Source organism: Pygocentrus nattereri, chromosome 5 (assembly GCF_015220715.1).
Source record: "Pygocentrus nattereri isolate fPygNat1 chromosome 5, fPygNat1.pri, whole genome shotgun sequence".
In the NCBI taxonomy this organism is placed as follows: Eukaryota; Metazoa; Chordata; class Actinopteri; order Characiformes; family Serrasalmidae; genus Pygocentrus; species Pygocentrus nattereri.
Window position 1 is genome coordinate 48,425,920 of NC_051215.1, and position 12,234 is coordinate 48,438,153.

The window sequence follows — 12,234 nt, forward strand, 5'->3', positions numbered from 1 at the left end:
GTGTCAGTGAGGGTCTCACTGCAGGGTCACTTTCAAAATAGCTCTAATAGTCTGCTCGAGTGTGCTAACCCGCTAACCTCTGTGTCTGCCCCTCACGGCCACACACACACACACACACATACCCCCCCACCACGGCTCCAAACGTTTTCACAGTTGTTCACTTGGGTCAAAGCGCCTGTTTAAAACGTGTAAATTGAATTTAAAAGAACCTTCAGCCTCTGAAGTCCACACACCATGAAAGGAAAACATTCCTAGAAGTCCTAGACAATGGAGTCCATTGTCAGTATTATAAGCACTAACTGAACTAAGACAGTGTAAACAGACTGGAATTATAGGACAACCTACAGGGAAGTCTCATACATCTCACCGGCCACTTTATTATATTACTGTTCAGTCGCTTGTTAATACAGATAGCCAATCAGCCAATCACACGACCACAACTCGGCGCATTGAGGCGTGTAGAGGTGGTCAAGACGACTTGCTGAAGTGCAGACCGAGCATCAGAACGGGGAAGAAAGGGGATTTAAGGGACTTTGAACGTGGCGTGGTTGTTGGTGCCAGACGGGCTGGTCTGAGTATTTCAGAAACTGCTGATCTGCTGGGATTTTCACACACAACCATCTCTAGGGTTTACAGAGAACGGTCCGAAAAAGAGGAAACGTCCAGTGAGCGGTCAGTTGTGTGGACGAAAATGCCTTGTTGATGTGAGAGGTCAGAGGAGAATGGGCAGACTGGTTCCAGATGATAGAAAGGCAGCAGGAACTCAAATCACCAACCAGAATCTCTGAGGAACGTTTCCAACACCTTGTTGAAAGTCTGGCACGAAGAATGAAGGCAGTTCTGAAGGCCAAAGGGGTTCCAGCCTTTTACTAGCAAGGTGTAACTAATAAAGTGGCCAGTGAGTGATATTTGAAATCTATATATTGCCCTGTGTCAGATTTCCATATGGGACTGGACAATAGGTTTGGTCAAACTGAACGATAAAGCCATTCTTGTATTGAACCTCCCAGTAAACGTAGTTCTGTATTTTTATGGGGAAGTAGTGGGAAATCTGGGGGAATAAAAAGCCTTTGGGTACGATTTTGCCTTATAGCACCCGGCACATACCTCTCTGTCACAAATAGATTAAAAAAATATGCTAATTAAGGCTCATTTAACACGTTTTCATAAGCATTTTCTCTTTTTTTTCCATTTTCTTTTCTTGTTTCCTCATTAAGCTCGTCACATATTAGCGGTAGGCTTACTTTACTAGACCCTAAGGACCTCTACTCCGCTTTTCCAAAGAATAAAAGACCAGGCACTCATAATGACCAACCGTGCACTGCTTGATGAAACAGTTCAAATGGAAATATTGCACAAAGTATGTTTTTCTAATATCTAGCATGTCCTCAAAAGAATTTTGAGGCTAATAATCGAAGAAAATGAAATAATTCTCGTACCAAATGAAAACGTAAGAAAATTTGTGCAGCTAATTTGTCTTTTGCAGCTGGACACTCGTGCTGGTCAGAATGGCCTGGTCAGCATAGCTGAAGATACTAAGAAATTGGTTGCTGACCACATTTTTGTGACAACTTACTCTGCACAGAGGCGTCCTTGTTCTGGGTGACCTGTGATTTTGACTGGACTCGGAGAAGTCCCGTTCCGCCGTGCAGCAGAATTGTGGAGTGGGGTTTTATGGAATAATTCGCCTCTGAGGCTAAGCGGTGCGGTGCTGCTCGCTGGGGAAATTAGTTTCTTCCCTGATGTCTCTTTTTAGTCCTGCAGGCGCCAGTGACCACTGCAGAGGGCAGCTTTGAATTTTATTCTCATAGAACCCTTTAAAAGTTACATTTATTTGATACCTTTGCCCAAAGTAACTTTAATAACTAACTGACTGCAGGAAGCGTCTGCCTGGGAGAAAGTGGAGGTAAGCTCTTTGCTCAAGAACACACTTCCTTAAGTAAAGCCACATCTTGAGTTGTCTTATGTGATTTTATTAAGATGTTAAAATTTTGTTTTGGGCTCATTAAGGCTGACTTAGAGGTAAGCGACTTTTCATTAAGTATTTTCTTTTTTTATTTATTTATTTATTTATTTATTTATTTTCAACATTAAGCTTGTCACATACTAATGAGTGAATTGAACTACTTGAGGACTATGTTTACATCACCAGGCTCAGGCAGGGGCATACATCCAGATAGGCCTGCACACTCTCTAAGCTGTACTGGCTACACACAACCGCCTCGCCTCCAGGCTTTTATTCTACTGTTCTGATTCAAAACGTTTGGTTATGAAAAGATACAAATATCTACTTTTCCACTGGGAAAAACTCATGTAAGGTCCACCACTGGACCTTAAAACCACTGCTGTACTTTTCAGGGTACACTTACATTGTAGCTTGATGAATGAATCACGTACCTGCATGGTACCTTCATTTCTAACAGTGCATAGGGCTGGGCTGATCACATGCCTACCCAATCAAATGGGGGAAGAATAATAGAAAATGCAGGTTGATTTGTGTTGATTAAGCCTTCTTATTTTCTCAGCTCTCCAGTCACAGCACTGCATCTGCTGCTATCTCCAGTGCGAGCTGCCAATTTGTTATCAGTGTGACAGTGTTTGAATGTGAAGCTCCAGTTCTGTCCTGATGTTGTCATCACTACGGAGGCTGAAATATCTAGCATCAGTGAATCAAAGGTAAGACATTACCTTTGTAACGAGGCAGTCGTGGGCTGGAGGTCAGGGAACCAGCCCTGTGACCGGAAGGTTGCCGGTTCGATCCCCAGTGCTGACAGTCCATGACTGAGGTGTCCTTGAGCAAGACACCTAACCCCCAATTGCTCCCTGGGTGCTGTGGATAGGGCTGCCCACCTCTCCGGGCAAGTGTGCTCACTGCCCCCTAGTGTTTGTGTATACACTAGTGTGTATGTGGTGTTTCATTTCACGCATGGGTTAAATGCGGAGGTGGGATTTCTTGTCTTTGCACACCTCAGGTGTCTGATTTCGTCCTAGTCATGTCTTCTTGGCCCGCGATGGCAAGTTTTAGTCTAGGATGTTAAAGTTTAGCTCAGGTTTTTATGCTTACTGTGTTGTTTTTTCCTTGTCTTTGTGCATCTCAGCTGTTTAATTTGAACTCATGTATTTTTTATTGAACAAATAAGCCTTTGGCAAGTGGATGCCTGCTTTATAGTCTTTATAATAAAGGGTGTTGCAGTGTTTGTTGTGTTTGTCTGAATCCATTATTCTGGTTGATTGCCAGAGCACGCGGTACTGTGGGACAGAGTGCATTTGGAAGTTGTACCTATGCGACACAGATCTGAGCCACTTAAGCCTCATTGCTGATCTTTATAACTTGTTTGCATTTGCATAGGTAAGTGACTGAAATCTGTCTTCAATGTGAATGAGCCTGAGACCTGAAAGGACTGCATTCACACATCCTAATCAACACCACAATGTGAATTAAACGTGCAACATGAACCCGCAGAACAAATCTTCGCCACAAAGATAATTTGAGCATTCAACAAGCTGAAGATGAAAAAGACTGGCACTAACTAAGGTTTGGTGCATCGGCTACTTCGGGCAGTCGTGGGCTGGAGGTCAGGGGACTGGCCCTGTGAACAGAAGGTTGCTGGTTCAATCCCCAGAGCCGACAATCCATGACTGAGGTGTCCTTGAGCAAGACACCTAACCCCCAATTGCTCCCTGGGCGCTGTGGATAGGGCTGCCCACCGCTCTGGGCAAGTGTGCTCACTGCCCCCTAGTGTGTGTGTATATTCACTAGTGTGTATGTGGTGTTTCACTTCATTGATGGCTTAAATGTGGAGGTGGAATTTCCCTGTTTGTGGGATTAAAAAGTATCACATAACTTAACACTGAATGATGGCACATGCACAGTGGAAAAAAACCCACATAAATTTCGATCTGACGATTCTCATTAAGGCAATGTAAGACAAATGTGAGTGGCTCAGACCTGATTTAAAAAGATCAGATATGTATGCTCACTTGGCTCTGAAAACATCATGTTCAAGTGACAGTATTGATTAGGATGTGTGCATGCAGGTCGTTTCAGGATATAGGTTCATTCACATTACAAATAAATTTGAGTCACTTACACCAATAGAATGCCAATAGAATGGGAAACACTGGAGCAGGTGCACATGAGCCTAAGGTTATAGCACCTGCTAGGGTATTATAGAGCCCCCCAGCATTGGGACGTGGAGCAGTGGAACGGTGTTCTCTGAAGTGATGGAGCTCAATGCAGTACCTTTGGGACGAGTTAGTGTTTGTGATCCAGAACTAATCATCCAACATCAGTACCTGACCTCACTAATGCTCTTGTGGCTGAATGCAATCAAATCCTCACAACACTGTTCCAACATCTAGTGTAAAGCCTTTCCAGAAGGGTAGAGGCTGTTGCTGCAAGAAAGCTCCCTCTTAATAACCTTGAAATGGTGTCTACAAACTTTTGGACATCCATCCATCCATCCATCCATCCATCCTCTAAGCCGCTTCTCCGTCAGGGTTGCGGGGGGGTGCTGGAGCCTATCCCAGCAGTCATCAGGCGGAAGGCAGGATACACCCTGGACAGGTCACCAGGCCATCGCAGGGCAGACAGACAGACACAGTCACTCACACCCAGGGGTAATTTAGCATGTCCAATTGGCCTGACTGCATGTATTTGGACTGTGGGAGGAAGCCAGAGAACCCGGAGGAACCCACGCAGACACAGGGAGAACATGCAAACTCCACACAGAAAGGACCCCAGTCACCCGGCCAGGGAATCGAACCCAGACCCTCCTTGCTGTGAGGCGACAGCGCTACCCACCACGCCACCGTGCCGCCACTTTTGGACATGTTTTGTATATTATTATAATATACAATATAGTATATAATGTACAATATATGTAACATAGCAAATATCTAAAGTTGCACAAATGACTAGTTAATATATAGTGAGCTTTATATAGTGGCAGCAACAACTAACTTGCAGTGCTGCTAATTATCTGTGAAATCACATGGCTTTTTGTTATACATGCTGTAGATGAGCAATTTCCCCAGCCTTTCTGTTGGGTGTTCCGTGGTTATCCTGGCAAATCACGTTTGATCAGCTGTATTTGCTGTTCAGGTTACTGTCTCTGCTGAAGTCTGCTATAATCCTATAATCCTGCTGACTTACTATCATTTTAAGGTCAATCAAAATAACTTGCTTTCATGAGCCCTGACTTTGTTTTAGAAATGCTGTGAAGTGCCATGTACCATGTCTCAGATCCTGGAAACCACATACAAAACCTTACGGAAAACCCCTACCAGGACTTCTCAGGCCCCATCAGTCATAAGTGGATGAGCATTAAGAGGAATCTGCTTTGTAACTTTGTAGCTGTAGTTAGTGGGCAGTACTAGTAGTTAGTTAGTTAGTTGACAGTAAAGACTAGAGTCTTCATCTGAAAAGTCTGCTCAACATTTTATTGAGAAAAAAGATTTAAATGGGAATCCCACAGATGCCTACAAAACATGGTTGTTAAGAAGTCCTTTATTGGATGGTTTGTCGTGAAATATGCCATCCTAGTCAAGATTGCTCACGGCGGTTGTGAGAGGAACCAGGAACCAGATGTACAAAGAACATAATGCCTTTAAAAGCTGCATCACGGAAGCTTATTGCATGACATGGTTACAGATAGGTTGGCTGATGCCTGAGACATTGTTGTATGATAGTGTTAGAAAGGCTCTGGTCTGGACCATATTGTCTTAAAATCCATTCACGATGGCGAAGTATATGAACGGCGTTGTGAGACAAAGTAGCCCCCAAAGAAACCTTTTTTAATGGTTTACCACCCTTTTTACTATTATCAACATCACACATAACTTGTGAAGAAGCATGTACGTTCACTGGTGGTTTTGGATTCTAAATAAAATGCCTATATTTGGGTCCCGAGTGAGTTTCTCTGTAACACCATTTCATGTCGGACCACTTCACATGATTTTGTTTACATCTCAACCACTGAGTTGTGCAGAAATGTTGAAAAATCACTAGAGTTCCCCAGATTTCTTAAGTGTGAGGCACCAGTTCCCTCTCCTTTTTGGGGTATTTTTAAACAAAATTCCTGAGTTAAAAATGCTTCATAATGCTTTGCATGTTTCCAGTAAGAGACAGACAGAACAGTCTAGTACCCGCACTGTCTGATCATGCAGCCATCCTTTTGTAGCACATGCCGAATGTTTCCTGCTGTTGTCATGCTGAAATGAGTAAGCCGTGCCTGAAAAGAATAGAAATTGTTTGCTCTAAAATCTGAATATATCTTTCAGCACTACAGCGTAACTACACAGTAAGACTAAAATGCACTGCTCTGTAACAATAAATTATACCAGCCTTGCTTAAAAATGTGAACACATCTTTAAAAAAACTGTAAAAATATCATTTTTTATTGTGGTCAGTTGTGCCTCCGCAGCACCCCTCTGGTTCAACTCTGCTATAGGCGTGGATGACGTGCCTTTGTGCTTCACAGTATGCAAAGCGGTCAATGTTACCGCCCCCTGATGACACTGTACTATATATATATACTAAACGTATATAACTCTAATCTAAGCCTAGTTTGTAAGAAAGATGTTGGACCTATTCATTAAAATGAATGAATTAAAAAATCTCATTATTTTATTTTTAATAGTTTTGTATCATTATTTTTTAATTTGTATTATTGTATTATGACTTCATTAATCTCATCTTCTTTTGATCTTACTCTATCATTTCAACCTCGGGTTTAATTTTGATCTACTTTTATCTTTTATTCAGTTATTTTAAATTTTCTTTTAATTAAAAATGGTTAGATGTAGTTATTATTTTCTTTGTCATGTCAATCCCTGTTCTTGTAAATGCTCGGCTACATTGTAAATGTGGGTTGCCCTCGATGCACTTCCGAGTCAAAATAAAGGTTGATTGATTGATTAAGTGAGGATTCTTGCAAGTCTCCCTAAAGCTGCCAGCCTTGCATCCAGTCCACTTTTCCCTTCACAGCTCAGCTCTTTGGCTGAACAGGCATCAATGGCAAGCAACACTGGAACTTCGGAAAGCGAAATGGTTCAGGAAAGGTTTGAATTTAGGTGGTAACTGAATCGGATGTAACAGAACATAAGGATTTAGGGCCACTGCAGGAAACCCTGGCTGTTTTTTTCGGGTAGCTAACGTACCTACTCTAAAAACACCCACCTGGTTTCCCTCGCAGACCCACCTCCAAACCCGTAGATCACTGCAGTGCCCCGCCCAACGAGCCCCTCCCATTTTTGAGCATTTTTCTAAGTTGGGTCAGGGATGGAGTCAGCTGAATATAGTGGAGTGTTGTTACTCTTTAAAGGTGCTTTCACAAGTTACCCACTAATACCCCCCAACTATGACAGACTCTGGAATTTGGACTGGGTGGTCCTGTTCTTCTTTGGCCTAGAGAGCACAACGTCCATTGTTTTCATAGGCAATCAGAAACCTGGACTCATCATGCCACAATACACATTTCCACTTAGTCCATTTGAGATTAAGTCCAGAGACATTCTGGAATTTGTGGACATACGTTAACATTGCATTTGTGGATGCAGCGACGACCAGCTTGACAAAGTATTCTCAAGGCCATGTGGCGAAATCCATCACAGAAACATGCTGAATTTTAATGCAGTACTGTCTGAATAATCAGAGGTCATAGACGTTCAGTCGTGGTATTTGCCCTTACCTCAATTTGTCCTGAATTCCATCATCTTTAATCATTTAGTAATATAAAAAGGGGGGAAAAACTAAAGTAAAGGGTGTGTGTGTGTAAAATCCTTAAAAAAAAGCCTATTAATGTTAGAATGTTGTTCTTAAACAGCTGGACTATATGTTGATGCACGTTTGGCAAAGTGATGAGTCTCAACCCCTCTGTCCTCATAAAGGACCAGGCCCTTCCTGCATACTCCTTACATACCCATGATTACGTCACCTATTTAAGATGTTTTCTGAATATTTAACAATGTTCCTGGTGTTACATTGTCCCTGTTTTAACTAGTTTGGAATGTGTTGCAGGCATCAATATTAGAACCAGTGTACATTTACAAAGAAACAATGAAGCTGATCAGAAAAACATTCAATATCTTCTCTTTTTACTGCTTCGTTCAAATACAGGCCAAAGCAGATTTACAAATGACTGAACGATTCTGGTTTTTATCTGCATTTCACATACTGTCCCAACATTTTTGGAACTGGGTTTGTGTTTTCAACTCAGCGCTGACCATGTGAGCAGGAGCAGTTAACAGTATAGCACCTACAAAACACGTAAAGAAACGGCCTTCACTGCCGTCCTTGCATAGAGGTGCCAGCTTTCACGCTGTAGCAACCACGTCACTTATTTCACATGGGAGTTTTGTTTATAGTGTTAAAATAACCCAGTCTGCATTATTTTTCTCTGTTTATTTATACCTGTTGGATATGGCATGCACTGATATATTAGTAGTCACCACTGGGGCAGACCTTTTAAAGAGATTTTTAGCAGATGTTGGCTGGTTTGAAATGCGTTTTGACAAAGTTCGAGTAATTTATCTTCATTTATTATGAGCAAAAGTCATTAACAGACATGGCCTATTAATCCTGCAGTACTGACGAAGCACTAGTGAGAACAAAGATGCACAGGGTAGCACTAAAAACTGCCTCAGCACTTTTCACCATTGTTTAATCCTTTCTCTTATATTAAGACTTACAAGACTTCATGATTTTCCTAGCATTTCCTGGCATTGTGTTCACAACTAACGCCCCCCCCCCCCTCTATTACCTTTGGCAGAGTGCAGTATCTTTGTGTCTGAGGCTCAATGAGTCGTGACTGGAGCCTAACAACAGCTCAGCAGCTATTACAGCGGAAGATGTGTGAATAAAGGGAGTCGATGAAAATCCAGGTGGCAGTAAGTGACCTTAGTTGGTGAGGAAACTCGGGGCAGAGTCAGTGCAGCTAGCAGAGAGACAGTAATTCACAGCCATTTGCTGGCACAGATAAAATACGACACCTGGCTCAATGGAGCCACACTTGGATATCACTGGGGTGTCTCTGACCATTATGGATGCTGTAAAAGGATGCTCCATCTTTGTCTCTGCATTTGTGAGTATGTGACTTGTGTGCTTAGAGAGAGTGTCAGGGTACAGGGCGGGTTATGTTACCCGCTCTTCTGCCTTATCGTAATGTGCGGTAAGTCATGTGACCAGATGCAAGTAAGCAGAGCTTAGGAAAGAGCCATTACATCCCTGTTGAGGCAATAAAGGAGTTTTTATAACAAGGCCACTGTTGAAAACGGTAGGAATTCACAGGCTGAATTTCCTGTAAGTGAGCTAAATGTTAAATCTCTAGTTTAAACCTTAGAAGTCAAAGTTATCTGCAGCAATAACACAAGCATGGTGAGCTTTATGCGTGGAACAGAAATTGATTTGGTAGAACAGGCTGGGATCTCAATATCATACAGTTTTATATATAGCAAAAATGAAGAGTGCCTGAATATGTGCCTTGTAGTGGTTAATATTTTAAGGTTTGCACCATGTCTTGCCATGACACTTGGGTCATAATGATACATATCTTTTAAAGTTCAGTATGACTTTCAATTCTGAGACCAAGATTCAATTATATTTGATAAATTGGATATACTGCATGTTAAAATCATGCATGTAATTCTACAGAGCTCTGATTATATACTATACAGGTTGGTTTTGCTCAGATAAATAAAAGATTTTCCAACGCTGGCCACACCACCAAAACACAATAAATCCCCCTTTGATTGGGGGTGTGTGCATAGGATAAGCCCCTCCCACTAGCTGCCCTCTTTACTCTGATAGGATGCACCCAGGGACCTTGCTGGCAGCAGATAACAAAAGAGAGACCCCCAGAATTTCAATTTTTTGCCACCTATCGATGGGTTACCAAGCACTGAAATATATAACCGATGTTTCTTTCTCAGGAATATATACCATTGACTGTGGTTTGTTGTCATGCCACTTTAAAAGTGACTGAGAAAGTTATTGTGAGAATGAGAAAAGGATTGTACACGGCGCTACCAGGCACGGCTGTGCGGTCTGTGGTAGAGAAGCTGAATTGTGTGAAACTTGACTTGGTGGATGTTATTTAGGAATCTTTCTAATTTCTGCCTGAGTGAGATTGATGTGGATGTCATTAGGATGCCTGTAAGGTACACCATCTTTCTGACTTTAAAGAATGAGATGTGCTTAGTTATGTTACTGAACCAGCCTGTGTTATCATAGGTTTGCGTGATGCCTGCATGATTAAATTTTACAGTCTTTCTATTTGAATTCTGAATCGTCTGAATCATCTTTGTCATGTCACTTCACAGAAAATATATAAATATAAATATATCTCTCACAGCTCACAGAAAGCTGGTGGAAGTGCTGATGCTACACTTTTAATACCACGTTTAAGTGTGTTTATGATTTGGATGTGATGAAAAGTTCTGTTTTCGTTCCATAGAAAGAGCAACGTCCTTCACATTTTTGCCACATTTTTTTCTAGGCACTAAAACAAAAAGTGCAGAACTTGTCAATACATAGTGCAGAATAGAAATGTAATTCAGTGGTTAATTCACTATGTAATTAAATCTAATTACATCAGTAGTAACTGAGTAACCCTCAGCCCCCTAAGAGATAAACCAGCTCTTTGTAATGTTAAAATAGAAAACCGAGGTGTAACACATGATTAAAGATCATGTTGCATCTGAAAAATTGCTGTTGGTGAGATCACACAAAGGTAGCTTTGGGCTTGCTGTGCTCGTTGCTCTCACGTGAGCCTTTAGAGGGGTTGACCGTGGTCTTCATGGTTGGTTTAATGGGTGGTTTATCAGGCAGCAGTGTATGTGAAGTGTGGTAGACTCCTTTCCTGATTCTCCCCTTGCGGCGGCTCAGATCTCCAGGCAGACCCTCCAGACCCAGCTCTCTGTCCTGAGGCCTGGGGACTTCCACACACACCCCGTCCACATCCAGCGCCTGACGAGTGGGCAAAGGAGAGTGCTTGGTCCCCCCTCTGACCCGTGGCGGTGGGGGTGGGGGAGCAGGCGCAGGTGCAGACGGTGCTCTCTTGTGGGAGAGTTTGGAAATGCCTCTCCTCTCCGTCTGACGCCTCTCGTCTTTTCCTGACGAAGGCCCCGAGTGCACAGGAGAGAGTGAACACAGGCAATTAGTGGACAAGAGCCATACTGCACGCAGTGGGTCTGTGCTCAGTCTGCTTTCAGCCTTAACGAGAGTTTGATATTGTACATAAACATTTTTACAGTTCATTCTCCAATCCATACAGCACATACACTATATGTCCAAAAGTATATAGACACCCTTTATAATTAGTGAATTAAGCTACCTAAAAGTGCTCTGGCTGACAAAGAGTTCAGTTGCACCTACACTGCTTGAATAATCCCCAAAGAAAAGCAATGCCATTAGAATGGGACACTCTGAAGGAGCCAGAGGTCACCGTGCCCAGTGCCAGTCGTCAGCCAGAGGGAGCTGTGTTCTCTGGAGTGACAGAGCTCCATCCAATACCTTTGGGATGAGTCCGAGTGGCGTTTGTGATCCAGAGCTAATTATTCAACATCAGCACCCACCCTCACTCATGCTCTTATGTTTAAATGCAATCAAATCCTCACAGCAATGTTCTAACATCTAGTAAAAAAGCCTTCCCAGAAGTGTAGAGGCTGTTAGTGCAGCAAAGGGTGACAACGTCCTATTAATACTATTGATTTCAGAACAAAATATTGGGTGAGCAGGTGTCTATAAACTTTTGGCCGTACATACATTCCAATTAAACTGTTTTGGATTCATTGTTTTTGTGATCTCATGAAAACCAGCACTTACTGGGGCAGCGGTTTAGCCACACCCATTCATACTAAAGGTACACTGAGCGTTCGAGCTTGAGCTGCCTATTGAACGAGGCATTAAATCAGAGGTGGACATCAGGGGAACATAAGAAGAACACAAGAAAACTGTAGGATATTAGACCCTTTAGATCTGGAAAGGTCTGATCTGAAATCTTCATTGGACGTCCACCACTGTTCATAAGTTTGGAATCACTTAAAACAAAGCAGAACTAAATCTAAGTGTAAGATATGAAGTAAAACGTACAAAAAATATTTTGTCTCTGGTACAAGAGACAACTATGTGGGAGGCAGCCACAGAGGGGAGCCAGAAGATCAGAAGCAGACTAAAGTTAATGAAATATACCTAAACCTTGAGCGAAGGCACTGAGAAACGGAGGCAAGACAAGA

At 42.4% G+C, this 12,234-nt stretch overlaps 1 protein-coding gene across 3 annotated transcripts in view; it reads right to left on the reverse strand.

The window, feature by feature from the left end:
• dok7 (docking protein 7) overlaps nt 1-258 on the reverse strand; it is a 48,436-nt gene extending 48,178 nt beyond the window's left edge. For all 3 annotated transcript variants that reach the window (XM_017723789.2, XM_017723788.2, XM_017723787.2), the window contains exon 1: nt 1-258. This exon is cut by the window's left edge and continues 96 nt beyond it. The gene's annotated coding sequence lies outside the window, so the exon portion shown is untranslated.
• Between the last annotated feature and the right edge of the window lie 11,976 nt (nt 259-12,234).